The sequence below is a fragment of the Oreochromis aureus genome, linkage group 11 (genome assembly GCF_013358895.1).
Source record: "Oreochromis aureus strain Israel breed Guangdong linkage group 11, ZZ_aureus, whole genome shotgun sequence".
In the NCBI taxonomy this organism is placed as follows: Eukaryota; Metazoa; Chordata; class Actinopteri; order Cichliformes; family Cichlidae; genus Oreochromis; species Oreochromis aureus.
The window spans coordinates 32,939,910-32,967,645 of NC_052952.1; the positions used below are offsets into that span (position 1 = coordinate 32,939,910).

Sequence of the window (27,736 nt, forward strand, 5' to 3'; positions counted from 1 at the left end):
GTTTTACTTGCGTCCCTATTGAGAAATAAGTCTCCTAGTTTTGTCTTCTGTGGGTTGTGTGCTAGCCAAGCAAAGGACATCAAAGAGCTTGTCAACCAGAAGCTCGGGGTCTTCAGTGGTGGCAACAGAATTAGAAGTGAGAAGAGTAGAAGGGGAATTGTTGACTTGAGTAAAGATGGCCAATGAAAGACATAGCGGGACGCTGAAGTGGAAAGTGCAGCAGAAGAGCATGAGCCAGGTTTGGTGCGGCATGAAGACCACGCGCAGATGAGATCAGTCAACAGAAGAGGTGGAATTGACTGGGCCACTAACTTGTTCTTTAAGTCCTTAGACTCTCATGCTAGCGTGTGCTAATGCTAATGTACCTGTGGAGCAAAGGGCAAGAAAGCCAAATGAGGTTCCACTGAGACTTGAACTCAGATCACTGGAGTCAAAGTCCAGAGTGCTCACCATTACACCATGGAACCCTGCTGACTGACGAAAAAAGTTGTCTGTCAAACACCCATAAAACTGTAGTTCCTGGTAAACTGATGGAGATTTTTACATGGCCGACAACAGTTTGTGTGTCATACCTACTGCGAATCCCAGCTTGCGTGACTCTGGCAGCGCCTCGCAGGTCCTCGTTAGTATAGTGGACAGTATCTCCGCCTGTCACGCGGAAGACCGGGTTCGATTCCCCGACGGGAGTGAGCAGTCTCCTTCTCTGCTCTGCCTTTTACCTGGAATGACCACACACCCTTTAATCGCACGCTACGTGCATTTCTTACGGAGTCCATCATTCAAAAAGACCCTGTGGAATTTCTCCCCACATCCTAGTCAATCTAATAATCTAGTCCTATAATGGGCTTGAAAAACATCAATTCCACCTGTGCGCTCACAAGTCAAAAATGTCTTCTAGGCAAGAGCTCCCATGAGAAGAGATGCTAGTCCAAGAGAACTCTGCTTGTCCAGCGTTTTCTCTGCTTTACTTGCGTCCCTATTGACAAATAAGTCTCTTGGCTTTGTCTTCTGTAGGTTGTGTGCTAGCCAGACAAAGAACATCAAAGAGCTTGTCAACAAGAAGATCAGCTCCCACGAGAAGAGATGCTGTCTCGAGATCACAATTTGGATTGTCAATATAACCATAACTGGGGAATGCTTGAAAAATTACACAAATGGGAGTTCCCGCTTCTCACTAGTGCTACATGATCTGTCATAACAGTCCTCAAATGTAAGAAGGCATCGAAATGCCCCTCTAATGAGGAGAGAACACGCACGCTCCGTTTCCGTAGTGTAGTGGTTATCACGTTAGCCTAACACGCGAAAGGTCCCTGGTCGAAACCAGGCGGAAACATGCTTCCTTGTTTCCCCATACAAAAGTGTCTGCCTACAGGCATTGCTTTATCTTGTGGGGTTGTACTGCTGTTTGGGACACACAGGAGAGAAAGTACTCAAACCTTGTTCAGGGCTCTGACGTTTGTAACCTTTGGATGCTCATGTTGCTAAAAAGTTGTCTATAACCCAAATTTCAGAAAATTTCACACAAATCAACATGTCTAGAGTCACCATATTTACTGAAGATGCAGGCACAGACTAAGGTCTTGGAAATGAGTGGCTCTAGCTGGCCTGCACAGGACTTGGGCCTATTTTCAGCCAATGCACAACGTGATGAAACACATGGCCTCTTTAGGCAACATTTCTGCTGCTCGAGGTTCTGGGGTTCTTAGGGCAGCATATGTTGTGCTGCGCTTGCTTCAGAGAACTCCTAAATGTCAAAAGTTTAAGTGAGCCTAACATGGAGACTATAGTTCAGATTCCTTGCTAGCGGCGTCTGTCTCTTCTTCATGGCTCCTTCCGTTCAAGGACATGATAGTAACATGCCATCAGATTTGTCAGATTGGCCAGATTACTCATTGAGACACATTGCAAAGCCAAGCAAGTCATCGCTCACCGTTTCCGTAGTGTAGTGGTTATCACGTTAGCCTCACGCGCGAAAGGTCCCGGTCCGAAACCGGGCGGAAACATGGACGTTTTGCTTCTTTGGTCACAAGGGAATTGATGTTCACTGTTTAGACAACTCTGCTTGTCCAGCATTTTCTCTGTTTTACTTGCGTCCCTATTGAGAAATAAGTCTCCTAGTTTTGTCTTCTGTAGGTTGTGTGCTAGCCAAGCAAAGGACATCAAAGAGCTTGTCAACCAGAAGCTCGGGGTCTTCAGTGGTGGCAACAGAATTAGAAGTGAGAAGAGTAGAAGGGAATTGTTGACTTGAGTAAAGATGGCCAATGAAAGACATAGCGGGACGCTGAAGTGGAAAGTGCAGCAGAAGAGCATGAGCCAGGTTTGGTGCGGCATGAAGACCACGCGCAGATGAGATCAGTCAACAGAAGAGGAGTGGAATTGACTGGGCCACTAACTTGTTCTTTAAGTCCTTAGACTCTCATGCTAGCGTGTGCTAATGCTAATGTACCTGTGGAGCAAAGGGCAAGAAAGCCAAATGAGGTTCCACTGAGACTTGAACTCAGATCACTGGAGTCAAAGTCCAGAGTGCTCACCATTACACCATGGAACCCTGCTGACTGACGAAAAAAGTTGTCTGTCAAACACCCATAAAACTGTAGTTCCTGGTAAACTGATGGAGATTTTTACATGGCCGACAACAGTTTGCGTGTCATACCTACTGCGAATCCCAGCTTGAGCGTGACTCTGGCAGCGCCTCGCAGGTCCTAGTTAGTGTAGTGGACAGTATCTCCGCCTGTCACGCGGAAGACCGGGGTTCGATTCCCCGACGGGAGTGAGCAGTCTCCTTCTCTGCTCTGCCTTTTACCTGGAATGACCACACACCCTTTAATCGCACGCTTCGTGCATTTCTTACCTGAGTCCATCATTCAAAAGACCCTGTGGAATTTCTCCCCACATCCTAGTCAATCTAATAATCTAGTCCTATAATGGGCTTGAAAAACATCAATTCCACCAATGCGCTCACAAGTCAAAAATGTCTTCTAGGCAAGAGCTTCCATGAGAAGAGATGCTAGTCCAAGAGAACTCTGCTTGTCCAGCGTTTTCTCTGCTTTACTTGCGTCCCTATTGACAAATAAGTCTCTTGGCTTTGTCTTCTGTAGGTTGTGTGCCAGCCAGACAAAGAACATCAAAGAGCTTGTCAACAAGAAGATCAGCTCCCACGAGAAGAGATGCTGTCTCGAGATCACAATTTGGATTGTCAATATAACCATAACTGGGGAATGCTTGAAAAATTACACAAATGGGAGTTCCCGCTTCTCACTAGTGCTACATGATCTGTCATAACAGTCCTCAAATGTAAGAAGGCATCGAAATGCCCCTCTAATGAGGAGAGGGCACGCACGCTCCGTTTCCGTAGTGTAGTGGTTATCACGTTCGCCTAACACGCGAAAGGTCCCTGGTCCGAAACCAGGCGGAAACATGCTTCCTTGTTTCCCCATACAAAAGTGTCTGCCTGCAGGCATTGCTTTATCTTGTGGGGTTGTACTGCTGTTTGGGACACACAGGAGAGAAAGTACTCAAACCTTGTTCAGGGCTCTGACGTTTGTAACCTTTGGATGCTCATGTTGCTAAAAAGTTGTCTATAACCCAAATTTCAGAAAATTTCACACAAATCAACATGTCTAGAGTCACCATATTTACTGAAGATGCAGGCACAGACTAAGGTCTTGGAAATGAGTGGCTCTAGCTGGCCTGCACAGGACTTGGGCCTATTTTCAGCCAATGCACAACGCGATGAAACACATGGCCTCTTTAGGCAACATTTCTGCTGCTCGAGGTTCTGGGGTTCTTAGGGCAGCATATGTTGTGCTGCGCTTGCTTCAGAGAACTCCTAAATGTCAAAAGTTTAAGTGAGCCTAACATGGAGACTATAGTTCAGATTCCTTGCTAGCGGCGTCTGTCTCTTCTTCATGGCTCCTTCCGTTCAAGGACATGATAGTAACATGCCATCAGATTTGTCAGATTGGCCAGATTACTCATTGAGACACATTGCAAAGCCAAGCAAGTCATCGCTCACCGTTTCCGTAGTGTAGTGGTTATCACGTTCGCCTCACGCGAAAGGTCCCCGGTCGAAACCGGCGGAAACATGGATGTTTTGCTTCTTTGGTCACAAGGGAATTGATGTTCACTGTTTAGACAACTCTGCTTGTCCAGCATTTTCTCTGTTTTACTTGCGTCCCTATTGAGAAATAAGTCTCCTAGTTTTGTCTTCTGTAGGTTGTGTGCTAGCCAAGCAAAGGACATCAAAAACTTGTCAACCAGAAGCTCGGGGTCTTCAGTGGTGGCAACAGAATTAGAAGTGAGAAGAGTAGAAGGGGAATTGTTGACTTGAGTAAAGATGGCCAGTGAAAGACATAGCGGGACGCTGAAGTGGAAAGTGCAGCAGAAGAGCATGAGCCAGGTTTGGTGCGGCATGAAGACCACAGCGCAGATGAGATCAGTCAACAGAAGAGGAGTGGAATTGACTGGGCCACTAACTTGTTCTTTAAGTCCTTAGACTCTCATGCTAGCGTGTGCTAATGCTAATGTACCTGTGGAGCAAAGGGCAAGAAAGCCAAAAAATGAGGTTCCACTGAGACTTGAACTCAGATCACTGGAGTCAAAGTCCAGAGTGCTCACCATTACACCATGGAACCCTGCTGACTGAAGAAAAAAGTTGTCTGTCAAACACCCATAAAACTGTAGTTCCTGGTAAACTGATGGAGATTTTTACATGGCCGACAACAGTTTGCGTGTCATACCTACTGCGAATCCCAGCTTGAGCGTGACTCTGGCAGCTCCTCGCAGGTCCTCGTTAGTATAGTGGACAGTATCTCCGCCTGTCACGCGGAAGACCGGGGTTCGATTCCCCGACGGGAGTGAGCAGTCTCCTTCTCTGCTTTGCCTTTTACCTGGAATGACCACACACCTTTTAATCGCATGCGCTACGTGCATTTCTTGCCTGAGTCCATCATTCAAAAAGACCCTGTGGAATTTCTCCCCACATCCTAGTCAATCTAATAATCTAGTCCTATAATGGGCTTGAAAAACATCAATTCCACCTGTGCGCTCACAAGTCAAAAATGTCTTCTAGGCAAGAGCTCCCATGAGAAGAGATGCTAGTCCAAGAGAACTCTGCTTGTCCAGCGTTTTCTCTGCTTTACTTGCGTCCCTATTGACAAATAAGTCTCTTGGCTTTGTCTTCTGTAGGTTGTGTGCCAGCCAGACAAAGAACATCAAAGAGCTTGTCAACAAGAAGATCAGCTCCACGAGAAGAGATGCTGTCTCGAGATCACAATTTGGATTGTCAATATAACCATAACTGGGGAATGCTTGAAAAATTACACAAATGGGAGTTCCCGCTTCTCACTAGTGCTACATGATCTGTCATAACAGTCCTCAAATGTAAGAAGGCATCGAAATGCCCCTCTAATGAGGAGAGGGCACGCACGCTCCGTTTCCGTAGTGTAGTGGTTATCACGTTAGCCTAACACGCGAAAGGTCCCTGGTCGAAACCAGGCGGAAACATGCTTCCTTGTTTCCCCATACAAAAGTGTCTGCCTGCAGGCATTGCTTTATCTTGTGGGGTTGTACTGCTGTTTGGGACACACAGGAGAGAAAGTACTCAAACCTTGTTCAGGGCTCTGACGTTTGTAACCTTTGGATGCTCATGTTGCTAAAAAGTTGTCTATAACCCAAATTTCAGAAAATTTCACACAAATCAACATGTCTAGAGTCACCATATTTACTGAAGATGCAGGCACAGACTAAGGTCTTGGAAATGAGTGGCTCTAGCTGGCCTGCACAGGACTTGGGCCTATTTTCAGCCAATGCACAACGCGATGAAACACATGGCCTCTTTAGGCAACATTTCTGCTGCTCGAGGTTCTGGGGTTCTTAGGGCAGCATATGTTGTGCTGCGCTTGCTTCAGAGAACTCCTAAATGTCAAAAGTTTAAGTGAGCCTAACATGGAGACTATAGTTCAGATTCCTTGCTAGCGGCGTCTGTCTCTTCTTCATGGCTCCTTCCGTTCAAGGACATGATAGTAACATGCCATCAGATTTGTCAGATTGGCCAGATTACTCATTGAGACACATTGCAAAGCCAAGCAAGTCATCGCTCACCGTTTCCGTAGTGTAGTGGTTATCACGTTAGCCTCACCGCGAAAGGTCCCGGTCGAAACCAGGCGGAAACATGGATGTTTTGCTTCTTTGGTCACAAGGAATTGATGTTCACTGTTTAGACAACTCTGCTTGTCCAGCATTTTCTCTGTTTTACTTGCGTCCCTATTGAGAAATAAGTCTCCTAGTTTTGTCTTCTGTAGGTTGTGTGCTAGCCAAGCAAAGGACATCAAAGAGCTTGTCAACCAGAAGCTCGGGGTCTTCAGTGGTGGCAACAGAATTAGAAGTGAGAAGAGTAGAAGGGGAATTGTTGACTTGAGTAAAGATGGCCAATGAAAGACATAGCGGGACGCTGAAGTGGAAAGTGCAGCAGAAGAGCATGAGCCAGGTTTGGTGCGGCATGAAGACCCACGCGCAGATGAGATCAGTCAACAGAAGAGGAGTGGAATTGACTGGGCCACTAACTTGTTCTTTAAGTCCTTAGACTCTCATGCTAGCGTGTGCTAATGCTAATGTACCTGTGGAGCAAAGGGCAAGAAAGCCAAATGAGGTTCCACTGAGACTTGAACTCAGATCACTGGAGTCAAAGTCCAGAGTGCTCACCATTACACCATGGAACCCTGCTGACTGAAGAAAAAAGTTGTCTGTCAAACACCCATAAAACTGTAGTTCCTGGTAAACTGATGGAGATTTTTACATGGCCGACAACAGTTTGCGTGTCATACCTACTGCGAATCCCAGCTTGGCGTGACTCTGGCAGCTCCTCGCAGGTCCTCGTTAGTATAGTGGACAGTATCTCCGCCTGTCACGCGGAAAGACCGGGGTTCGATTCCCGACGGGAGTGAGCAGTCTCCTTCTCTGCTCTGCCTTTTACCTGGAATGACCACACACCCTTTAATCGCATGCGCTCACGTGCATTTCTTGCACGGAGTCCATCATTCAAAAAGACCCTGTGGAATTTCTCCCCCACATCCTAGTCAATCTAATAATCTAGTCCTATAATGGGCTTGAAAAAACATCAATTCCACCTGTGCGCTCACAAGTCAAAAATGTCTTCTAGGCAAGAGCTTCCATGAGAAGAGATGCTAGTCCAAGAGAACTCTGCTTGTCCAGCGTTTTCTCTGCTTTACTTGCGTCCCTATTGACAAATAAGTCTCTTGGCTTTGTCTTCTGTAGGTTGTGTGCCAGCCAGACAAAGAACATCAAAGAGCTTGTCAACAAGAAGATCAGCTCCCACGAGAAGAGATGCTGTCTCGAGATCACAATTTGGATTGTCAATATAACCATAACTGGGGAATGCTTGAAAAATTACACAAATGGGAGTTCCCGCTTCTCACTAGTGCTACATGATCTGTCATAACAGTCCTCAAATGTAAGAAGGCATCGAAATGCCCCTCTAATGAGGAGAGGCACATGCGCTCCGTTTCCGTAGTGTAGTGGTTATCACGTTAGCCTAACACGCGAAAGGTCCCTGGTCGAAACCAGGCGGAAACATGCTTCCTTGTTTCCCCATACAAAAGTGTCTGCCTGCAGGCATTGCTTTATCTTGTGGGGTTGTACTGCTGTTTGGGACACACAGAGAAAGTACTCAAACCTTGTTCAGGGCTCTGACGTTTGTAACCTTTGGATGCTCATGTTGCTAAAAAGTTGTCTATAACCCAAATTTCAGAAAATTTCACACAAATCAACATGTCTAGAGTCACCATATTTACTGAAGATGCAGGCACAGACTAAGGTCTTGGAAATGAGTGGCTCTAGCTGGCCTGCACAGGACTTGGGCCTATTTTCAGCCAATGCACAACGCGATGAAACACATGGCCTCTTTAGGCAACATTTCTGCTGCTCGAGGTTCTGGGGTTCTTAGGGCAGCATATGTTGTGCTGCGCTTGCTTCAGAGAACTCCTAAATGTCAAAAGTTTAAGTGAGCCTAACATGGAGACTATAGTTCAGATTCCTTGCTAGCGGCGTCTGTCTCTTCTTCATGGCTCCTTCCGTTCAAGGACATGATAGTAACATGCCATCAGATTTGTCAGATTGGCCAGATTACTCATTGAGACACATTGCAAAGCCAAGCAAGTCATCGCTCACCGTTTCCGTAGTGTAGTGGTTATCACGTTCGCCTCACCGCGAAAGGTCCCCGGTCGAAACCGGGCGGAAACATGGATGTTTTGCTTCTTTGGTCACAAGGGAATTGATGTTCACTGTTTAGACAACTCTGCTTGTCCAGCATTTTCTCTGTTTTACTTGCGTCCCTATTGAGAAATAAGTCTCCTAGTTTTGTCTTCTGTAGGTTGTGTGCTAGCCAAGCAAAGGACATCAAAGAGCTTGTCAACCAGAAGCTCGGGGTCTTCAGTGGTGGCAACAGAATTAGAAGTGAGAAGAGTAGAAGGGGAATTGTTGACTTGAGTAAAGATGGCCAGTGAAAGACATAGCGGGACGCTGAAGTGGAAAAGTGCAGCAGAAGAGCATGAGCCAGGTTTGGTGCGGCATGAAGACCACGCGCAGATGAGATCAGTCAACAGAAGAGGAGTGGAATTGACTGGGCCACTAACTTGTTCTTTAAGTCCTTAGACTCTCATGCTAGCGTGTGCTAATGCTAATGTACCTGTGGAGCAAAGGGCAAGAAAGCCAAATGAGGTTCCACTGAGACTTGAACTCAGATCACTGGAGTCAAAGTCCAGAGTGCTCACCATTACACCATGGAACCCTGCTGACTGAAGAAAAAGTTGTCTGTCAAACACCCATAAAACTGTAGTTCCTGGTAAACTGATGGAGATTTTTACATGGCCGACAACAGTTTGCGTGTCATACCTACTGCGAATCCCAGCTTGACGTGACTCTGGCAGCTCCTCGCAGGTCCTCGTTAGTATAGTGGACAGTATCTCCGCCTGTCGCGCGGAAGACCGGGGTTCGATTCCCCGACGGGAGTGAGCAGTCTCCTTCTCTGCTTTGCCTTTTACCTGGAATGACCACACACCTTTTAATCGCATGCGCTACGTGCATTTCTTGCACGGAGTCCATCATTCAAAAAGACCCTGTGGAATTTCTCCCCACATCCTAGTCAATCTAATAATCTAGTCCTATAATGGGCTTGAAAAACATCAATTCCACCTGTGCGCTCACAAGTCAAAAATGTCTTCTAGGCAAGAGCTCCCATGAGAAGAGATGCTAGTCCAAGAGAACTCTGCTTGTCCAGCGTTTTCTCTGCTTTACTTGCGTCCCTATTGACAAATAAGTCTCTTGGCTTTGTCTTCTGTAGGTTGTGTGCCAGCCAGACAAAGAACATCAAAGAGCTTGTCAACAAGAAGATCAGCTCCCACGAGAAGAGATGCTGTCTCGAGATCACAATTTGGATTGTCAATATAACCATAACTGGGGAATGCTTGAAAAATTACACAAATGGGAGTTCCCGCTTCTCACTAGTGCTACATGATCTGTCATAACAGTCCTCAAATGTAAGAAGGCATCGAAATGCCCCTCTAATGAGGAGAGGCGCGCACGCTCCGTTTCCGTAGTGTAGTGGTTATCACGTTAGCCTAACACGCGAAAGGTCCCTGGTCGAAACCAGGCGGAAACATGCTTCCTTGTTTCCCCATACAAAAGTGTCTGCCTGCAGGCATTGCTTTATCTTGTGGGGTTGTACTGCTGTTTGGGACACACAGGAGAAAGTACTCAAACCTTGTTCAGGGCTCTGACGTTTGTAACCTTTGGATGCTCATGTTGCTAAAAAGTTGTCTATAACCCAAATTTCAGAAAATTTCACACAAATCAACATGTCTAGAGTCACCATATTTACTGAAGATGCAGGCACAGACTAAGGTCTTGAAATGAGTGGCTCTAGCTGGCCTGCACAGGACTTGGGCCTATTTTCAGCCAATGCACAACGCGATGAAACACATGGCCTCTTTAGGCAACATTTCTGCTGCTCGAGGTTCTGGGGTTCTTAGGGGCAGCATATGTTGTGCTGCGCTTGCTTCAGAGAACTCCTAAATGTCAAAAGTTTAAGTGAGCCTAACATGGAGACTATAGTTCAGATTCCTTGCTAGCGGCGTCTGTCTCTTCTTCATGGCTCCTTCCGTTCAAGGACATGATAGTAACATGCCATCAGATTTGTCAGATTGGCCAGATTACTCATTGAGACACATTGCAAAGCCAAGCAAGTCATCGCTCACCGTTTCCGTAGTGTAGTGGTTATCACGTTAGCCTCACCGCGAAAGGTCCCGGTCGAAACGAGGCGGAAACATGGATGTTTTGCTTCTTTGGTCACAAGGGAATTGATGTTCACTGTTTAGACAACTCTGCTTGTCCAGCATTTTCTCTGTTTTACTTGCGTCCCTATTGAGAAATAAGTCTCCTAGTTTTGTCTTCTGTAGGTTGTGTGCTAGCCAAGCAAAGGACATCAAAGAGCTTGTCAACCAGAAGCTCGGGGTCTTCAGTGGTGGCAACAGAATTAGAAGTGAGAAGAGTAGAAGGGAATTGTTGACTTGAGTAAAGATGGCCAATGAAAGACATAGCGGGGACGCTGAAGTGGAAAGTGCAGCAGAAGAGCATGAGCCAGGTTTGGTGCGGCATGAAGACCACGCGCAGATGAGATCAGTCAACAGAAGAGGAGTGGAATTGACTGGGCCACTAACTTGTTCTTTAAGTCCTTAGACTCTCATGCTAGCGTGTGCTAATGCTAATGTACCTGTGGAGCAAAGGGCAAGAAAGCCAAATGAGGTTCCACTGAGACTTGAACTCAGATCACTGGAGTCAAAGTCCAGAGTGCTCACCATTACACCATGGAACCCTGCTGACTGAAGAAAAAGTTGTCTGTCAAACACCCATAAAACTGTAGTTCCTGGTAAACTGATGGAGATTTTTACATGGCCGACAACAGTTTGCGTGTCATACCTACTGCGAATCCCAGCTTGACGTGACTCTGGCAGCTCCTCGCAGGTCCTCGTTAGTATAGTGGACAGTATCTCCGCCTGTCACGCGGAAGACCGGGTTCGATTCCCCGACGGGAGTGAGCAGTCTCCTTCTCTGCTCTGCCTTTTACCTGGAATGACCACACACCCTTTAATCGCACGCCACGTGCATTTCTTGCACGGAGTCCATCATTCAAAAAGACCCTGTGGAATTTCTCCCCACATCCTAGTCAATCTAATAATCTAGTCCTATAATGGGCTTGAAAAACATCAATTCCACCTGTGCGCTCACAAGTCAAAAAAATGTCTTCTAGGCAAGAGCTTCCATGAGAAGAGATGCTAGTCCAAGAGAACTCTGCTTGTCCAGCGTTTTCTCTGCTTTACTTGCGTCCCTATTGACAAATAAGTCTCTTGGCTTTGTCTTCTGTAGGTTGTGTGCCAGCCAGACAAAGAACATCAAAGAGCTTGTCAACAAGAAGATCAGCTCCCACGAGAAGAGATGCTGTCTCGAGATCACAATTTGGATTGTCAATATAACCATAACTGGGGAATGCTTGAAAAATTACACAAATGGGAGTTCCCGCTTCTCACTAGTGCTACATGATCTGTCATAACAGTCCTCAAATGTAAGAAGGCATCGAAATGCCCCTCTAATGAGGAGAGGGCACGCATGCGCTCCGTTTCCGTAGTGTAGTGGTTATCACGTTCGCCTAACACGCGAAAGGTCCCTGGGTCGAAACCAGGCGGAAACATGCTTCCTTGTTTCCCCATACAAAAGTGTCTGCCTGCAGGCATTGCTTTATCTTGTGGGGTTGTACTGCTGTTTGGGACACACAGGAGAGAAAGTACTCAAACCTTGTTCAGGGCTCTGACGTTTGTAACCTTTGGATGCTCATGTTGCTAAAAGTTGTCTATAACCCAAATTTCAGAAAATTTCACACAAATCAACATGTCTAGAGTCACCATATTTACTGAAGATGCAGGCACAGACTAAGGTCTTGGAAATGAGTGGCTCTAGCTGGCCTGCACAGGACTTGGGCCTATTTTCAGCCAATGCACTGTGCGATGAAACACATGGCCTCTTTAGGCAACATTTCTGCTGCTCGAGGTTCTGGGGTTCTTAGGGCAGCATATGTTGTGCTGCGCTTGCTTCAGAGAACTCCTAAATGTCAAAAGTTTAAGTGAGCCTAACATGGAGACTATAGTTCAGATTCCTTGCTAGCGGCGTCTGTCTCTTCTTCATGGCTCCTTCCGTTCAAGGACATGATAGTAACATGCCATCAGATTTGTCAGATTGGCCAGATTACTCATTGAGACACATTGCAAAGCCAAGCAAGTCATCGCTCACCGTTTCCGTAGTGTAGTGGTTATCACGTTCGCCTCACCGCGCGAAAGGTCCCGGTCGAAACCGGGCGGAAACATGGATGTTTTGCTTCTTTGGTCACAAGGGAATTGATGTTCACTGTTTAGACAACTCTGCTTGTCCAGCATTTCTCTGTTTTACTTGCGTCCCTATTGAGAAATAAGTCTCCTAGTTTTGTCTTCTGTAGGTTGTGTGCTAGCCAAGCAAAGGACATCAAAAGCTTGTCAACCAGAAGCTCGGGGTCTTCAGTGGTGGCAACAGAATTAGAAGTGAGAAGAGTAGAAGGGGAATTGTTGACTTGAGTAAAGATGGCCAATGAAAGACATAGCGGGGACGCTGAAGTGGAAAGTGCAGCAGAAGAGCATGAGCCAGGTTTGGTGCGGCATGAAGACCACGCGCAGATGAGATCAGTCAACAGAAGAGGAGTGGAATTGACTGGGCCACTAACTTGTTCTTTAAGTCCTTAGACTCTCATGCTAGCGTGTGCTAATGCTAATGTACCTGTGGAGCAAAGGGGCAAGAAAGCCAAATGAGGTTCCACTGAGACTTGAACTCAGATCACTGGAGTCAAAGTCCAGAGTGCTCACCATTACACCATGGAACCCTGCTGACTGAAGAAAAAGTTGTCTGTCAAACACCCATAAAACTGTAGTTCCTGGTAAACTGATGGAGATTTTTACATGGCCGACAACAGTTTTGCGTGTCATACCTACTGCGAATCCCAGCTTGACGTGACTCTGGCAGCTCCTCGCAGGTCCTCGTTAGTATAGTGGACAGTATCTCCGCCTGTCACGCGGAAGACCGGGGTTCGATTCCCGACGGGAGTGAGCAGTCTCCTTCTCTGCTCTGCCTTTTACCTGGAATGACCACACACCCTTTAATCGCACGCCACGTGCATTTCTTGCACGGAGTCCATCATTCAAAAAGACCCTGTGGAATTTCTCCCCACATCCTAGTCAATCTAATAATCTAGTCCTATAATGGGCTTGAAAAACATCAATTCCACCTGTGCGCTCACAAGTCAAAAATGTCTTCTAGGCAAGAGCTTCCATGAGAAGAGATGCTAGTCCAAGAGAACTCTGCTTGTCCAGCGTTTTCTCTGCTTTACTTGCGTCCCTATTGACAAATAAGTCTCTTGGCTTTGTCTTCTGTAGGTTGTGTGCCAGCCAGACAAAGAACATCAAAGAGCTTGTCAACAAGAAGATCAGCTCCCACGAGAAGAGATGCTGTCTCGAGATCACAATTTGGATTGTCAATATAACCATAACTGGGGAATGCTTGAAAAATTACACAAATGGGAGTTCCCGCTTCTCACTAGTGCTACATGATCTGTCATAACAGTCCTCAAATGTAAGAAGGCATCGAAATGCCCTCTAATGAGGAGAGAGCACACACGCTCCGTTTCCGTAGTGTAGTGGTTATCACGTTAGCCTAACACGCGAAAGGTCCCTGGTCCGAAACCAGGCGGAAACATGCTTCCTTGTTTCCCCATACAAAAGTGTCTGCCTGCAGGCATTGCTTTATCTTGTGGGGTTGTACTGCTGTTTGGGACACACAGGAGAGAAAGTACTCAAACCTTGTTCAGGGCTCTGACGTTTGTAACCTTTGGATGCTCATGTTGCTAAAAAGTTGTCTATAACCCAAATTTCAGAAAATTTCACACAAATCAACATGTCTAGAGTCACCATATTTACTGAAGATGCAGGCACAGACTAAGGTCTTGGAAATGAGTGGCTCTAGCTGGCCTGCACAGGACTTGGGCCTATTTTCAGCCAATGCACAACGCGATGAAACACATGGCCTCTTTAGGCAACATTTCTGCTGCTCGAGGTTCTGGGGTTCTTAGGGCAGCATATGTTGTGCTGCGCTTGCTTCAGAGAACTCCTAAATGTCAAAAGTTTAAGTGAGCCTAACATGGAGACTATAGTTCAGATTCCTTGCTAGCGGCGTCTGTCTCTTCTTCATGGCTCCTTCCGTTCAAGGACATGATAGTAACATGCCATCAGATTTGTCAGATTGGCCAGATTACTCATTGAGACACATTGCAAAGCCAAGCAAGTCATCGCTCACCGTTTCCGTAGTGTAGTGGTTATCACGTTCGCCTCACACGCGAAAGGTCCCCGGTCCGAAACCGGGCGGAAACATGGATGTTTTGCTTCTTTGGTCACAAGGGAATTGATGTTCACTGTTTAGACAACTCTGCTTGTCCAGCATTTTCTCTGTTTTACTTGCGTCCCTATTGAGAAATAAGTCTCCTAGTTTTGTCTTCTGTAGGTTGTGTGCTAGCCAAGCAAAGGACATCAAAGAGCTTGTCAACCAGAAGCTCGGGGTCTTCAGTGGTGGCAACAGAATTAGAAGTGAGAAGAGTAGAAGGGGAATTGTTGACTTGAGTAAAGATGGCCAGTGAAAGACATAGCGGGACGCTGAAGTGGAAAGTGCAGCAGAAGAGCATGAGCCAGGTTTGGTGCGGCATGAAGACCACGCGCAGATGAGATCAGTCAACAGAAGAGGAGTGGAATTGACTGGGCCACTAACTTGTTCTTTAAGTCCTTAGACTCTCATGCTAGCGTGTGCTAATGCTAATGTACCTGTGGAGCAAAGGGCAAGAAAGCCAAATGAGGTTCCACTGAGACTTGAACTCAGATCACTGGAGTCAAAGTCCAGAGTGCTCACCATTACACCATGGAACCCTGCTGACTGAAGAAAAAAGTTGTCTGTCAAACACCCATAAAACTGTAGTTCCTGGTAAACTGATGGAGATTTTTACATGGCCGACAACAGTTTGCGTGTCATACCTACTGCGAATCCCAGCTTGACGTGACTCTGGCAGCTCCTCGCAGGTCCTCGTTAGTATAGTGGACAGTATCTCCGCCTGTCACGCGGAAGACCGGGGTTCGATTCCCCGACGGGGAGTGAGCAGTCTCCTTCTCTGCTTTGCCTTTTACCTGGAATGACCACACATCTTTTAATCGCACGCTACGTGCATTTCTTGCACGGAGTCCATCATTCAAAAAGACCCTGTGGAATTTCTCCCCCACATCCTAGTCAATCTAATAATCTAGTCCTATAATGGGCTTGAAAAAACATCAATTCCACCTGTGCGCTCACAAGTCAAAAATGTCTTCTAGGCAAGAGCTCCCATGAGAAGAGATGCTAGTCCAAGAGAACTCTGCTTGTCCAGCGTTTTCTCTGCTTTACTTGCGTCCCTATTGACAAATAAGTCTCTTGGCTTTGTCTTCTGTAGGTTGTGTGCCAGCCAGACAAAGAACATCAAAGAGCTTGTCAACAAGAAGATCAGCTCCCACGAGAAGAGATGCTGTCTCGAGATCACAATTTGGATTGTCAATATAACCATAACTGGGGAATGCTTGAAAAATTACACAAATGGGAGTTCCCGCTTCTCACTAGTGCTACATGATCTGTCATAACAGTCCTCAAATGTAAGAAGGCATCGAAATGCCCCTCTAATGAGGAGAGGCGCGCACGCTCCGTTTCCGTAGTGTAGTGGTTATCACGTTAAGCCTAACACGCGAAAGGTCCCTGGTCGAAACCAGGCGGAAACATGCTTCCTTGTTTCCCCATACAAAAGTGTCTGCCTGCAGGCATTGCTTTATCTTGTGGGGTTGTACTGCTGTTTGGGACACACAGGAGAGAAAGTACTCAAACCTTGTTCAGGGCTCTGACGTTTGTAACCTTTGGATGCTCATGTTGCTAAAAAGTTGTCTATAACCCAAATTTCAGAAAATTTCACACAAATCAACATGTCTAGAGTCACCATATTTACTGAAGATGCAGGCACAGACTAAGGTCTTGGAAATGAGTGGCTCTAGCTGGCCTGCACAGGACTTGGGCCTATTTTCAGCCAATGCACAACGCGATGAAACACATGGCCTCTTTAGGCAACATTTCTGCTGCTCGAGGTTCTGGGGTTCTTAGGGCAGCATATGTTGTGCTGCGCTTGCTTCAGAGAACTCCTAAATGTCAAAAGTTTAAGTGAGCCTAACATGGAGACTATAGTTCAGATTCCTTGCTAGCGGCGTCTGTCTCTTCTTCATGGCTCCTTCCGTTCAAGGACATGATAGTAACATGCCATCAGATTTGTCAGATTGGCCAGATTACTCATTGAGACACATTGCAAAGCCAAGCAAGTCATCGCTCACCGTTTCCGTAGTGTAGTGGTTATCACGTTCAGCCTCACCGCGAAAGGTCCCGGTCCGAAACCGGGCGGAAACATGGATGTTTTGCTTCTTTGGTCACAAGGGAATTGATGTTCACTGTTTAGACAACTCTGCTTGTCCAGCATTTTCTCTGTTTTACTTGCGTCCCTATTGAGAAATAAGTCTCCTAGTTTTGTCTTCTGTAGGTTGTGTGCTAGCCAAGCAAAGGACATCAAAGAGCTTGTCAACCAGAAGCTCGGGGTCTTCAGTGGTGGCAACAGAATTAGAAGTGAGAAGAGTAGAAGGGGAATTGTTGACTTGAGTAAAGATGGCCAATGAAAGACATAGCGGGACGCTGAAGTGGAAAGTGCAGCAGAAGAGCATGAGCCAGGTTTGGTGCGGCATGAAGACCACGCGCGCAGATGAGATCAGTCAACAGAAGAGGAGTGGAATTGACTGGGCCACTAACTTGTTCTTTAAGTCCTTAGACTCTCATGCTAGCGTGTGCTAATGCTAATGTACCTGTGGAGCAAAGGGCAAGAAAGCCAAATGAGGTTCCACTGAGACTTGAACTCAGATCACTGGAGTCAAAGTCCAGAGTGCTCACCATTACACCATGGAACCCTGCTGACTGAAGAAAAAAAGTTGTCTGTCAAACACCCATAAAACTGTAGTTCCTGGTAAACTGATGGAGATTTTTACATGGCCGACAACAGTTTGCGTGTCATACCTACTGCGAATCCCAGCTTGACGTGACTCTGGCAGCTCCTCGCAGGTCCTCGTTAGTATAGTGGACAGTATCTCCGCCTGTCACGCGGAAGACCGGGTTCGATTCCCCGACGGGAGTGAGCAGTCTCCTTCTCTGCTCTGCCTTTTACCTGGAATGACCACACACCCTTTAATCGCACGCCACGTGCATTTCTTGCACGGAGTCCATCATTCAAAAAGACCCTGTGGAATTTCTCCCCACATCCTAGTCAATCTAATAATCTAGTCCTATAATGGGCTTGAAAAACATCAATTCCACCTGTGCGCTCACAAGTCAAAAATGTCTTCTAGGCAAGAGCTCCCATGAGAAGAGATGCTAGTCCAAGAGAACTCTGCTTGTCCAGCGTTTTCTCTGCTTTACTTGCGTCCCTATTGACAAATAAGTCTCTTGGCTTTGTCTTCTGTAGGTTGTGTGCCAGCCAGACAAAGAACATCAAAGAGCTTGTCAACAAGAAGATCAGCTCCCACGAGAAGAGATGCTGTCTCGAGATCACAATTTGGATTGTCAATATAACCATAACTGGGGAATGCTTGAAAAATTACACAAATGGGAGTTCCCGCTTCTCACTAGTGCTACATGATCTGTCATAACAGTCCTCAAATGTAAGAAGGCATCGAAATGCCCTCTAATGAGGAGAGAGGCGCATGCGCTCCGTTTCCGTAGTGTAGTGGTTATCACGTCAGCCTAACACGCGAAAGGTCCCTGGTCCGAAACCAGGCGGAAACATGCTTCCTTGTTTCCACATACAAAAGTGTCTGCCTGCAGGCATTGCTTTATCTTGTGGGGTTGTACTGCTGTTTGGGACACACAGAGAGAAAGTACTCAAACCTTGTTCAGGGCTCTGACGTTTGTAACCTTTGGATGCTCATGTTGCTAAAAAGTTGTCTATAACCCAAATTTCAGAAAATTTCACACAAATCAACATGTCTAGAGTCACCATATTTACTGAAGATGCAGGCACAGACTAAGGTCTTGAAATGAGTGGCTCTAGCTGGCCTGCACAGGACTTGGGCCTATTTTCAGCCAATGCACAACGCGATGAAACACATGGCCTCTTTAGGCAACATTTCTGCTGCTCGAGGTTCTGGGGTTCTTAGGGCAGCATATGTTGTGCTGCGCTTGCTTCAGAGAACTCCTAAATGTCAAAAGTTTAAGTGAGCCTAACATGGAGACTATAGTTCAGATTCCTTGCTAGCGAGCGTCTGTCTCTTCTTCATGGCTCCTTCCGTTCAAGGACATGATAGTAACATGCACCATCAGATTTGTCAGATTGGCCAGATTACTAATTGAGACACATTGCAAAGCCAAGCAAGTCATCGCTCACCGTTTCCGTAGTGTAGTGGTTATCACGTTCGCCCACACGCGAAAGGTCCCGGTCCGAAAACCGGCGGAAACATGGATGTTTTGCTTCTTTGGTCACAAGGGAATTGATGTTCACTGTTTAGACAACTCTGCTTGTCCAGCATTTTCTCTGTTTTACTTGCGTCCCTATTGAGAAATAAGTCTCCTAGTTTTGTCTTCTGTAGGTTGTGTGCTAGCCAAGCAAAGGACATCAAAGAGCTTGTCAACCAGAAGCTCGGGGTCTTCAGTGGTGGCAACAGAATTAGAAGTGAGAAGAGTAGAAGGGGAATTGTTGACTTGAGTAAAGATGGCCAATGAAAGACATAGCGGGACGCTGAAGTGGAAAGTGCAGCAGAAGAGCATGAGCCAGGTTTGGTGCGGCATGAAGACCACGCGCGCAGATGAGATCAGTCAACAGAAGAGGAGTGGAATTGACTGGGCCACTAACTTGTTCTTTAAGTCCTTAGACTCTCATGCTAGCGTGTGCTAATGCTAATGTACCTGTGGAGCAAAGGGCAAGAAAGCCAAATGAGGTTCCACTGAGACTTGAACTCAGATCACTGGAGTCAAAGTCCAGAGTGCTCACCATTACACCATGGATCCCTGCTGACTGAAGAAAAAAGTTGTCTGTCAAACACCCATAAAACTGTAGTTCCTGGTAAACTGATGGAGATTTTTACATGGCCGACAACAGTTTGCGTGTCATACCTACTGTGAATCCCAGCTTGACGTGACTCTGGCAGCGCCTCGCAGGTCCTCGTTAGTATAGTGGACAGTATCTCCGCCTGTCACGCCGGAAGACCGGGGTTCGATTCCCCGACGGGAGTGAGCAGTCTCCTTCTCTGCTCTGCCTTTTACCTGGAATGACCACACACCCTTTAATCGCACGCCACGTGCATTTCTTGCACGGAGTCCATCATTCAAAAAGACCCTGTGGAATTTCTCCCCACATCCTAGTCAATCTAATAATCTAGTCCTATAATGGGCTTGAAAAACATCAATTCCACCTGTGCGCTCACAAGTCAAAAATGTCTTCTAGGCAAGAGCTCCCATGAGAAGAGATGCTAGTCCAAGAGAACTCTGCTTGTCCAGCGTTTTCTCTGCTTTACTTGCGTCCCTATTGACAAATAAGTCTCTTGGCTTTGTCTTCTGTAGGTTGTGTGCTAGCCAGACAAAGAACATCAAAGAGCTTGTCAACAAGAAGATCAGCTCCCACGAGAAGAGATGCTGTCTCGAGATCACAATTTGGATTGTCAATATAACCATAACTGGGGGAATGCTTGAAAAATTACACAAATGGGAGTTCCCCGCTTCTCACTAGTGCTACATGATCTGTCATAACAGTCCTCAAATGTAAGAAGGCATCGAAATGCCCCTCTAATGAGGAGAGGGCACGCACGCTCCGTTTCCGTAGTGTAGTGGTTATCACGTTTGCCTGACACGCGAAAGGTCCCTGGTCCGAAACCAGGCGGAAACATGCTTCCTTGTTTCCCCATACAAAAGTGTCTGGCTGCAGGCATTGCTTTATCTTGTGGGGTTGTACTGCTGTTTGGGACACACAGGAGAGAAAGTACTCAAACCTTGTTCAGGGCTCTGACGTTTCAATTCAATTCAATTTTATTTATATAGCGCCAAATCACAACAAAAGTCGCCTCAAGGCGCTTTATATTGTACAGTAGATAGCACAATAATAAATACAGAGAAAAACCCAACAATCATATGACCCCTGTTACGATTTAATATTGTCAGTGTTTTGTTTTATGTTATGTTTAAGGATTTGTTCTCGTTTCCTGTTTTATTGTGAAGGTCTGCGTCTCATGTGAGTGTGTTCAGTTTTACCTCTGTCTCGTCTTGTTGATTATTCCCAGCTGTGTTCCCCACCTGTGTGCAATCTCCCTGTGTTTCCCTGTGTGTATTTAAGTCGCGTCCTCTGTCTTTGTAGTTTGGCTGGTCCGTCTGTGTATCCACCATGTCTCATCCGTGTGTTTCCCTGCTGCCCAACCGTCATCTGTTTTCTGCTGGCTGTTATTCGTGTTCAGGTTTGTGTTTCTGTTCAGGGTCAGTAGTTTAGTTTTTCCCAGTATAGTTTAGTTCTCCGTTCACCATTTTGTCCATCTCTTTTGTTGTGTTTGCTTTAGTGGCACCAGCCATTTTTTAGCCAACCTGGTTGTCCAGTTTAAGATAAAGCCTCTTCTCATCCCACAATCTGGTATTCATCTTCTTTTATGTTGCGGCTTTGAGCTGGGTCGTAACAGAATTGGGGGCTCGTCCGGGATCCGTCTGTCTTCGCTGGAGGGTCCAAGGGACCGCTTCAGCACTCTGTCGTCGCTGGAGGGTCCAAGGGGCCGCTTCAGCATTCACTTGTCTCCGCTGGAGGGTCCAAGGGACCGCTTCAGCATTCATTCGTCGTCGCTGGAGGTTCCAAGGGACCGCTTCAGTATTCATTCGTCGCTGGAGGGTCCAAGGGACCGCTTCAGCATTCGTCTGTCGTCGCTGGAGGATCCAAGGGACCGCTTCAGCACTCTGTCGTCGCTGGAGGGTCCAAGGGACCGCTTCAGCATTCATTCGTCGTCGCTGGAGGGTCCAAGGGACCGCTTCAGCATTCGTCGTCGCTGGAGGGTCCAAGGGACCGCTTCAGCATTCGTCGTCGCTGGAGGGTCCAAGGGACCGCTTCAGCATTCATTTGTCTTCGCTGGAGGGTCCAAGGGACCACTTCAAGCATTCCGTCGTCGCTGGAGGGTCCAAGGGACCGCTTCAAGCATTCCGTCGTCGCTGGAGGGTCCAAGGGACCGCTTCAGCATTCATTTGTCTCCGCTGGAGGGTCCGAGGGACCGCTTCAGCATTCCTTCGTCTTCGCTGGAGGGTCCGAGGGGCCTGTCCAGCCTTCATTCGTCTCCGCTGGAGGGGTCCAAGGGGCCTGTCCAGCCAACATTCGTCTTCGCTGGAGGGTCCGAGGGACCGCTTCAGCCTTCGTCCGTCTTCGCTGGAGGGTCCGAGGGACCGCTTCAGCCTTCCGTTTCCGCTGGAGGAGTCCAAGGGGCCTGTCCAGCCAACATTCGTCTTCGCTGGAGGGTCCGAGGGGCCTGTTCAGCCTTCGTCTGTCTTCGCTGGAGGGTCCGAGAGACCGCTTCAGCCTTCCGTCTCCGCTGGAGGGTCCAAGGGGCCTGTCCAGCCATCATTCGTCTTCGCTGGAGGGTCCAGAGGACCGCTTCAGCATTCTGTTTCAGCTGGAGGGTCCGAGGGGCCTGTCCAGCCTTCATTCGTCTCCGCTGGAGGGGTCCAAGGGGCCTGTCCAGCCAACATTCGTCTTCGCTGGAGGGTCCGAGGGGCCTGTCCAGCCTTCGTCCGTTTCCGCTGGAGGGTCCGAGGGACCGCTTCAGCATTCGTCCGTCTTCGCTGGAGGGTCCGAGGGACCGCTTCAGCATTCGTCTGTCTTCGCTGGAGGGTCCGAGGGACCGCTTCAGCCTTCCGTTTCCGCTGGAGGGGTCCGAGGGGCCTGTCCAGCCAACATTCGTCTCCGCTGGAGGGTCCGAGGGGCCTGTCCAGCCTTCGTCCGTCTCCGCTGGGGGGTCCGAGGGACCGCTTCAGCATTCGTCCGTCTTCACTGGAGGGTCCGAGGGACCGCTTCAGCCTTCCGTTTCCGCTGGAGGGGTCCAAGAGGCCTGTCCAGCCTACATTCGTCTCCGCTGGAGGGGTCCGAGGGGCCTGTCCAGCCAACATTCGTCTCCGCTGGAGGGTCCGAGGGGCCTGTCCAGCCTTCGTCCGTCTCCGCTGGAGGGTCCAAGGGGCCTGTCCAGCCTTCGTCCGTCCTCGCTGGAGGGCCCGGAGGACCGCTTCAGCATTCCGTCTGCCTGCAGAATAGCGGGCAGTGCCTTGTGCGCTGGTCCTCCAGGACTACAGCATTCATGGCTCTCTAGGTCATGAATCAAACATTTTCATTTGGGGTTAAATGTTTGATTTTTGGGTGGGGGGAAATGTTACGATTTAATGTTGTCAGTGTTTTGTTTTATGTTATGTTTAAGGATTTGTTCTCATTTCCTGTTTTATTGTGAAGGTCTGCGTCTCATGTGAGTGTGTTCAGTTTTACCTCTGTCTCGTCTTGTTGATTATTCCCAGCTGTGTTCCCCACCTGTGTGCAATCTCCCTGTGTTTCCCTGTGTGTATTTAAGTCGCGTCCTCTGTCTTTGTAGTTTGGCTGGTCCGTCTGTGTATCCACCATGTCTCATCCGTGTGTTTCCCTGCTGCCCAACCGTCATCTGTTTTCTGCTGGCTGTTATTCGTGTTCAGGTTTGTGTTTCTGTTCAGGGTCAGTAGTTTAGTTTTTCCCAGTATAGTTTAGTTCTCCGTTCACCATTTTGTCCATCTCTTTTGTTGTGTTTGCTTTAGTGGCACCAGCCATTTTTTAGCCAACCTGGTTGTCCAGTTTAAGATAAAGCCTCTTCTCATCCCACAATCTGGTATTCATCTTCTTTTATGTTGCGGCTTTGAGCCGGGTCGTAACACCCCCTATGAGCAAGCACTTTGGCGACAGTGGGAAGGAAAAACTCCCTTTTAACAGGAAGAAACCTCCGGCAGAACCAGGCTCAGGGAGGGGCGGCCATCTGCTGCGACCGGTTGGGGTGAAAGAAGAAAAACAGGATAAAGACATGCTGTGGAAGAGAGACAGAGATTAATAACAGATATGATTCGATGCAGAGAGGTCTATTAACACATAGTGAGTGAGAAAGGTGACTGGAAGGAAAAACTCAATGCATCATGGGAATCCCCGGCAGCCTCACGTCTATTGCAGCATAACTAAGGGAGGATTCAGGGTCACCTGGTCCAGCCCTAACTATATGCTTTAGCAAAAGGAAAGTTTTAAGCCTAATCTTGAAAGTAGAGATAGTGTCTGTCTCCGAATCCAAACTGGAAGCTGGTTCCACAGAAGAGGGGCCTGAAAAACTGAAGGCTCTGCCTCCCATTCTACTTTTAAATACTCTAGGAACAACAAGTAAGCCTGCAGAGCGAGAGCGAAGTGCTCTAATGGGGTGATATGGTACTACAAGGTCATTAAGATAAGATGGGGCCTGATTATTTAAGACCTTGTATGTGAGGAGCAGGATTTTGAATTCAATTCTGGATTTAACAGGAAGCCAATGAAGGAAGCCAAAACAGGAGAAATATGCTCTCTTTCTAGTCCCTGTCAGTACCCTTGCTGCAGCATTTTGGATCAGCTGAAGGCTTTTCAGTGAGTTTTAGGACATCCTGATAATAAAGAATTACAGTAGTCCAGTCTGGAAGTAATAAATGCATGAACTAGTTTTTCAGCATCACTCTGAGACAGGATATTTCTAATTTTAGAGATGTTGCGCAAATGGAAGAAAGCAGTCTTACATATTTGTTTAATATGTGCATTGAAGGACATGTCCTGGTCAAAAATGACTCAAGGTTCCTCACAGCATTACTGGAGGCCAAGGTAATGCCATCCAGAGTAAGAATCTGGTTAGATACCATATTTCTAAGATTTTCAGGGCCGAGTACAATAACCTCAGTTTGATCTGAATTAAGAAGCAGAAAGTTAGCGGCCATCCAGGTCTTTATGTCTTTAAGACATTCCTGCAGTTTAACTAATTGGTGTGTGTTACCTGGCTTCATGGATAGATAGAGCTGCGTGTCATCTGCATAGCAGTGAAAATTTATGCTATGTCTTCTAATGATGCTGCCTAAGGGAAGCATGTACAATGTAAATAGAATTGGTCCTAGCACTGAACCCTGTGAAACACCATAACTGACCTTAGTGTGTGAAGAGGACTCTCCATTTACTTGAACAAATTGGAGTCTATTAGATAGATATGATACAAACCACTGCAGTGCAGTACCTGTAATACCTACAGCATGTTCTAATCGCTCTAATAGGATATTATGGTCAACAGTATCGAACGCAGCACTGAGGTCTAGCAGGACAAGCACAGAGATGAGTCCACTGTCAGAGGCCATAAGAAGATCATTTGTAACCTTCACTAAAGCTGTTTCTGTGCTGTGATGAGCTCTGAAACCTGACTGAAACTCTTCAAATAAGCCATTCCTCTGCAGATGATCTGTTAGCTGTTTGACAACTACTCTTTCAAGGATTTTTGATATGAAAGGAACGTTGGAGATTGGCCTATAATTAGCTAAGACAGCTGGGTCTAGAGATGACTTTTTGAGTAAAGGTTTAACTACAGCCAGCTTGAAGGCCTGTGGTACATAGCCGATTATTAGAGATAGGTTGATCATATTTAAGATCGAAGAATTAATTAATGGCAGGACTTCTTTGAGCAGTTTTGTAGGAATGGGGTCTAAAAGACACGTTGATGGTTTGGAGGAATTAATTATTGAAGTTAACTCAGAAAGATCAATTGGAGAAAAAGAGTTTAACTTAACATCGATGGTACTAAAAGTAGCTGTAGATAATATTACATCTGTGGGATGATTATTGGTAATTTTTTCTCTAATGATAAAAATTTTATTTGTGAAGAAGTTCATGAAGTCATTACTAGTTAACGTTAAAGGGATTGTTGGCTCAGTAGAGCTCTGACTTTTGTCAGCCTGGCTACAGTGCTGAAGAGAAACCTGGGGTTGTCCTTATTTTCTTCAATCAGTGACGAATAGTAAGATGTTCTGGCTTTATGGAGGGCTTTCTTATAAAGTAGCAAACTATTTCTCCAGGCTAAATGATGATCCTCTAAATTTGTGACACGCCATTTCCTCTCCAGCTACGAGTTATCTGCTTTAGGCTACGTGTTTGAGAATTATACCACGGAGTCAGGTACTTGGATTTGAGGCCTTAGTTTTCACAGGAGCTACAGTATCCAGAGTCGCATACGTAGTGAGGAGGTAAAATTATTAACAAGATAATCGACCTCTGTTGGAGTAGCGTTCAGATAGCTGCTCTGCTCTATGTTGGTACAGGGCATTGAAGATGATAACAGTGGGTGGATTATATTCTTAAACTTAGTTACAGCGCTTTCAGAAAGACATCTACTTTGATAAAGTCTACTCTCTGCTGCTGTGTAATCAATTATTGTAAATGTTATCAGGAAATGATCAGACAGCAGAGGGTTTTCAGGAAACACTGTTAAATGTTCAGTTTCTATGCCATATGTTAAAACAAGATCTAGAGTGTGATTAAAGTGGTGGGTGGGTTCTTTTACAAAGTTTGTAACCTTTGGATGCTCATGTTGCTAAAAAGTTGTCTATAGCCCAAATTTCAGAAAATTTCACACAAATCAACATGTCTAGAGTCACCATATTTACTGAAGATGCAGGCACAGACTAAGGTCTTGGAAATGAGTGGCTCTAGCTGGCCTGCACAGGACTTGGGCCTATTTTCAGCCAATGCACAATGCAATGAAACACATGGCCTCTTTAGGCAACATTTCTGCTGCTCGAGGTTCTGGGGTTCTTAGGGCAGCATATGTTGTGCTGCGCTTGCTTCAGAGAACTCCTAAATGTCAAAAGTTTAAGTGAGCCTAACATGGAGACTATAGTTCAGATTCCTTGCTAGCGGCGTCTGTCTCTTCTTCATGGCTCCTTCCGTTCAAGGACATGATAGTAACATGCCATCAGATTTGTCAGATTGGCCAGATTACTCATTGAGACACATTGCAAAGCCAAGCAAGTCATTGCTCACTGTTTCCGTAGTGTAGTGGTTATCACGTTCGCCTCATCGCGAAAGGTCCCGGTCCGAAACCGGCGGAAACATGGATGTTTTGCTTCTTTGGTCACAAGGGAATTGATGTTCACTGTTTAGACAACTCTGCTTGTCCAGCATTTTCTCTGTTTTACTTGCGTCCCTATTGAGAAATAAGTCTCCTAGTTTTGTCTTCTGTAGGTTGTGTGCTAGCCAAGCAAAGGACATCAAAGAGCTTGTCAACCAGAAACTCGGGGTCTTCAGTGGTGGCAACAGAATTAGAAGTGAGAAGAGTAGAAGGGGAATTGTTGACTTGAGTAAAGATGGCCAGTGAAAGACATAGCGGGACGCTGAAGTGGAAAGTGCAGCAGAAGAGCATGAGCCAGGTTTGGTGCAGCATGAAGACCACGCGCAGATGAGATCAGTCAACAGAAGAGGAGTGGAATTGACTGGGCCACTAACTTGTTCTTTAAGTCCTTAGACTCTCATGCTAGCATGTGCTAATGCTAATGTACCTGTGGAGCAAAGGGCAAGAAAGCCAAATGAGGTTCCACTGAGACTTGAACTCAGATCACTGGAGTCAAAGTCCAGAGTGCTCACCATTACACCATGGAACCCTGCTGACTGAAGAAAAAAGTTGTCTGTCAAACACCCATAAAACTGTAGTTCCTGGTAAACTGATGGAGATTTTTACATGGCCGACAACAGTTTGCGTGTCATACCTACTGCGAATCCCAGCTTGACGTGACTCTAACAGTCACGTCAAGCTGGGACTCTAACAGTCTCTAACAGTCTAACTGTCTCCAACAGAAGAGGAGTGGAACTGACTGGGCCACTAACTTGTTCTTTAATAAACATCTTAAGTATTGCAATTGGTTATTTTTCCTGCCTTAAGAGGACGTAGTATTAACAAAGTAATTACACTGTCCTGCAAAGCTCCATCATCTGGGACCGGTTATAAACAAAAGTCAACCAGTCGGGGATCTTCAACTGAGAGTTTCAGTCGGTAAGATGATCTTTTTCACGTATAACATTACCTTCTATGGATCCAGAAACTCCTTACTCTCACCCCTGAAAGATGTACAGCATCTGACTTTAAACATTATTCCGTATTGGTCATCTGGACACCCTTGAAGTAGGTTCCTCACATCGTTAAAAGCGGAGCAAGCTTTGGCAGTACTTGTTGTGTAAATCACAGCAAAAAATCCTGGCACAACTTCACCTGCTTTCAAGGTGCATGGAGAAGATGAAAGAATTAAAAAAGCAGGAACTCCAGCAACACTTGAGAAACGAAGAACAGCTTTAATAATTGACCAACGCGTTTCGGCTTGCAAGATAAGATAAGATAACCTTTATTAGTCCCACACGTGGGAAATTTGTTTTGTCACAGCAGGAAGTGGACAGTGCAAAAGTTATGAAGCAAAAATTAGAATAAAATAAAATAAG

General features: G+C 46.5%; 18 non-coding genes across 18 annotated transcripts; 7 read left to right on the forward strand and 11 right to left on the reverse strand.

Annotated features, from left to right (window-relative positions):
* Nucleotides 1–395: 395 nt before the first annotated feature.
* Nucleotides 396–467, reverse strand: trnaq-uug. Its single transcript has one exon. It is a non-coding gene; the product is annotated as a tRNA-Gln (tRNA).
* A 1,464-nt stretch (nt 468–1,931) lies between these two features.
* trnav-cac lies at nt 1,932–2,003 on the forward strand. The gene has a single exon. It is a non-coding gene; the product is annotated as a tRNA-Val (tRNA).
* A 473-nt stretch (nt 2,004–2,476) lies between these two features.
* trnaq-uug lies at nt 2,477–2,548 on the reverse strand. Its single transcript has one exon. It is a non-coding gene; the product is annotated as a tRNA-Gln (tRNA).
* A 797-nt stretch (nt 2,549–3,345) lies between these two features.
* On the forward strand, nt 3,346–3,418 carry trnav-aac. Its single transcript has one exon. It is a non-coding gene; the product is annotated as a tRNA-Val (tRNA).
* A 1,144-nt stretch (nt 3,419–4,562) lies between these two features.
* trnaq-uug lies at nt 4,563–4,634 on the reverse strand. Its single transcript has one exon. It is a non-coding gene; the product is annotated as a tRNA-Gln (tRNA).
* Nucleotides 4,635–6,647: 2,013 nt separating this feature from the next.
* On the reverse strand, nt 6,648–6,719 carry trnaq-uug. The gene has a single exon. It is a non-coding gene; the product is annotated as a tRNA-Gln (tRNA).
* Nucleotides 6,720–8,734: 2,015 nt separating this feature from the next.
* On the reverse strand, nt 8,735–8,806 carry trnaq-uug. Its single transcript has one exon. It is a non-coding gene; the product is annotated as a tRNA-Gln (tRNA).
* Nucleotides 8,807–10,816: 2,010 nt separating this feature from the next.
* Nucleotides 10,817–10,888, reverse strand: trnaq-uug. Its single transcript has one exon. It is a non-coding gene; the product is annotated as a tRNA-Gln (tRNA).
* An 800-nt stretch (nt 10,889–11,688) lies between these two features.
* trnav-aac lies at nt 11,689–11,761 on the forward strand. The gene has a single exon. It is a non-coding gene; the product is annotated as a tRNA-Val (tRNA).
* A 1,143-nt stretch (nt 11,762–12,904) lies between these two features.
* On the reverse strand, nt 12,905–12,976 carry trnaq-uug. Its single transcript has one exon. It is a non-coding gene; the product is annotated as a tRNA-Gln (tRNA).
* Nucleotides 12,977–13,772: 796 nt separating this feature from the next.
* Nucleotides 13,773–13,845, forward strand: trnav-aac. Its single transcript has one exon. It is a non-coding gene; the product is annotated as a tRNA-Val (tRNA).
* A 598-nt stretch (nt 13,846–14,443) lies between these two features.
* On the forward strand, nt 14,444–14,516 carry trnav-cac. The gene has a single exon. It is a non-coding gene; the product is annotated as a tRNA-Val (tRNA).
* A 474-nt stretch (nt 14,517–14,990) lies between these two features.
* Nucleotides 14,991–15,062, reverse strand: trnaq-uug. Its single transcript has one exon. It is a non-coding gene; the product is annotated as a tRNA-Gln (tRNA).
* A 151-nt stretch (nt 15,063–15,213) lies between these two features.
* Nucleotides 15,214–15,285, forward strand: trnad-guc. The gene has a single exon. It is a non-coding gene; the product is annotated as a tRNA-Asp (tRNA).
* A 1,796-nt stretch (nt 15,286–17,081) lies between these two features.
* Nucleotides 17,082–17,153, reverse strand: trnaq-uug. Its single transcript has one exon. It is a non-coding gene; the product is annotated as a tRNA-Gln (tRNA).
* A 2,017-nt stretch (nt 17,154–19,170) lies between these two features.
* trnaq-uug lies at nt 19,171–19,242 on the reverse strand. Its single transcript has one exon. It is a non-coding gene; the product is annotated as a tRNA-Gln (tRNA).
* Nucleotides 19,243–20,043: 801 nt separating this feature from the next.
* trnav-gac lies at nt 20,044–20,116 on the forward strand. The gene has a single exon. It is a non-coding gene; the product is annotated as a tRNA-Val (tRNA).
* Nucleotides 20,117–26,835: 6,719 nt separating this feature from the next.
* trnaq-uug lies at nt 26,836–26,907 on the reverse strand. Its single transcript has one exon. It is a non-coding gene; the product is annotated as a tRNA-Gln (tRNA).
* Nucleotides 26,908–27,736: the final 829 nt, after the last annotated feature.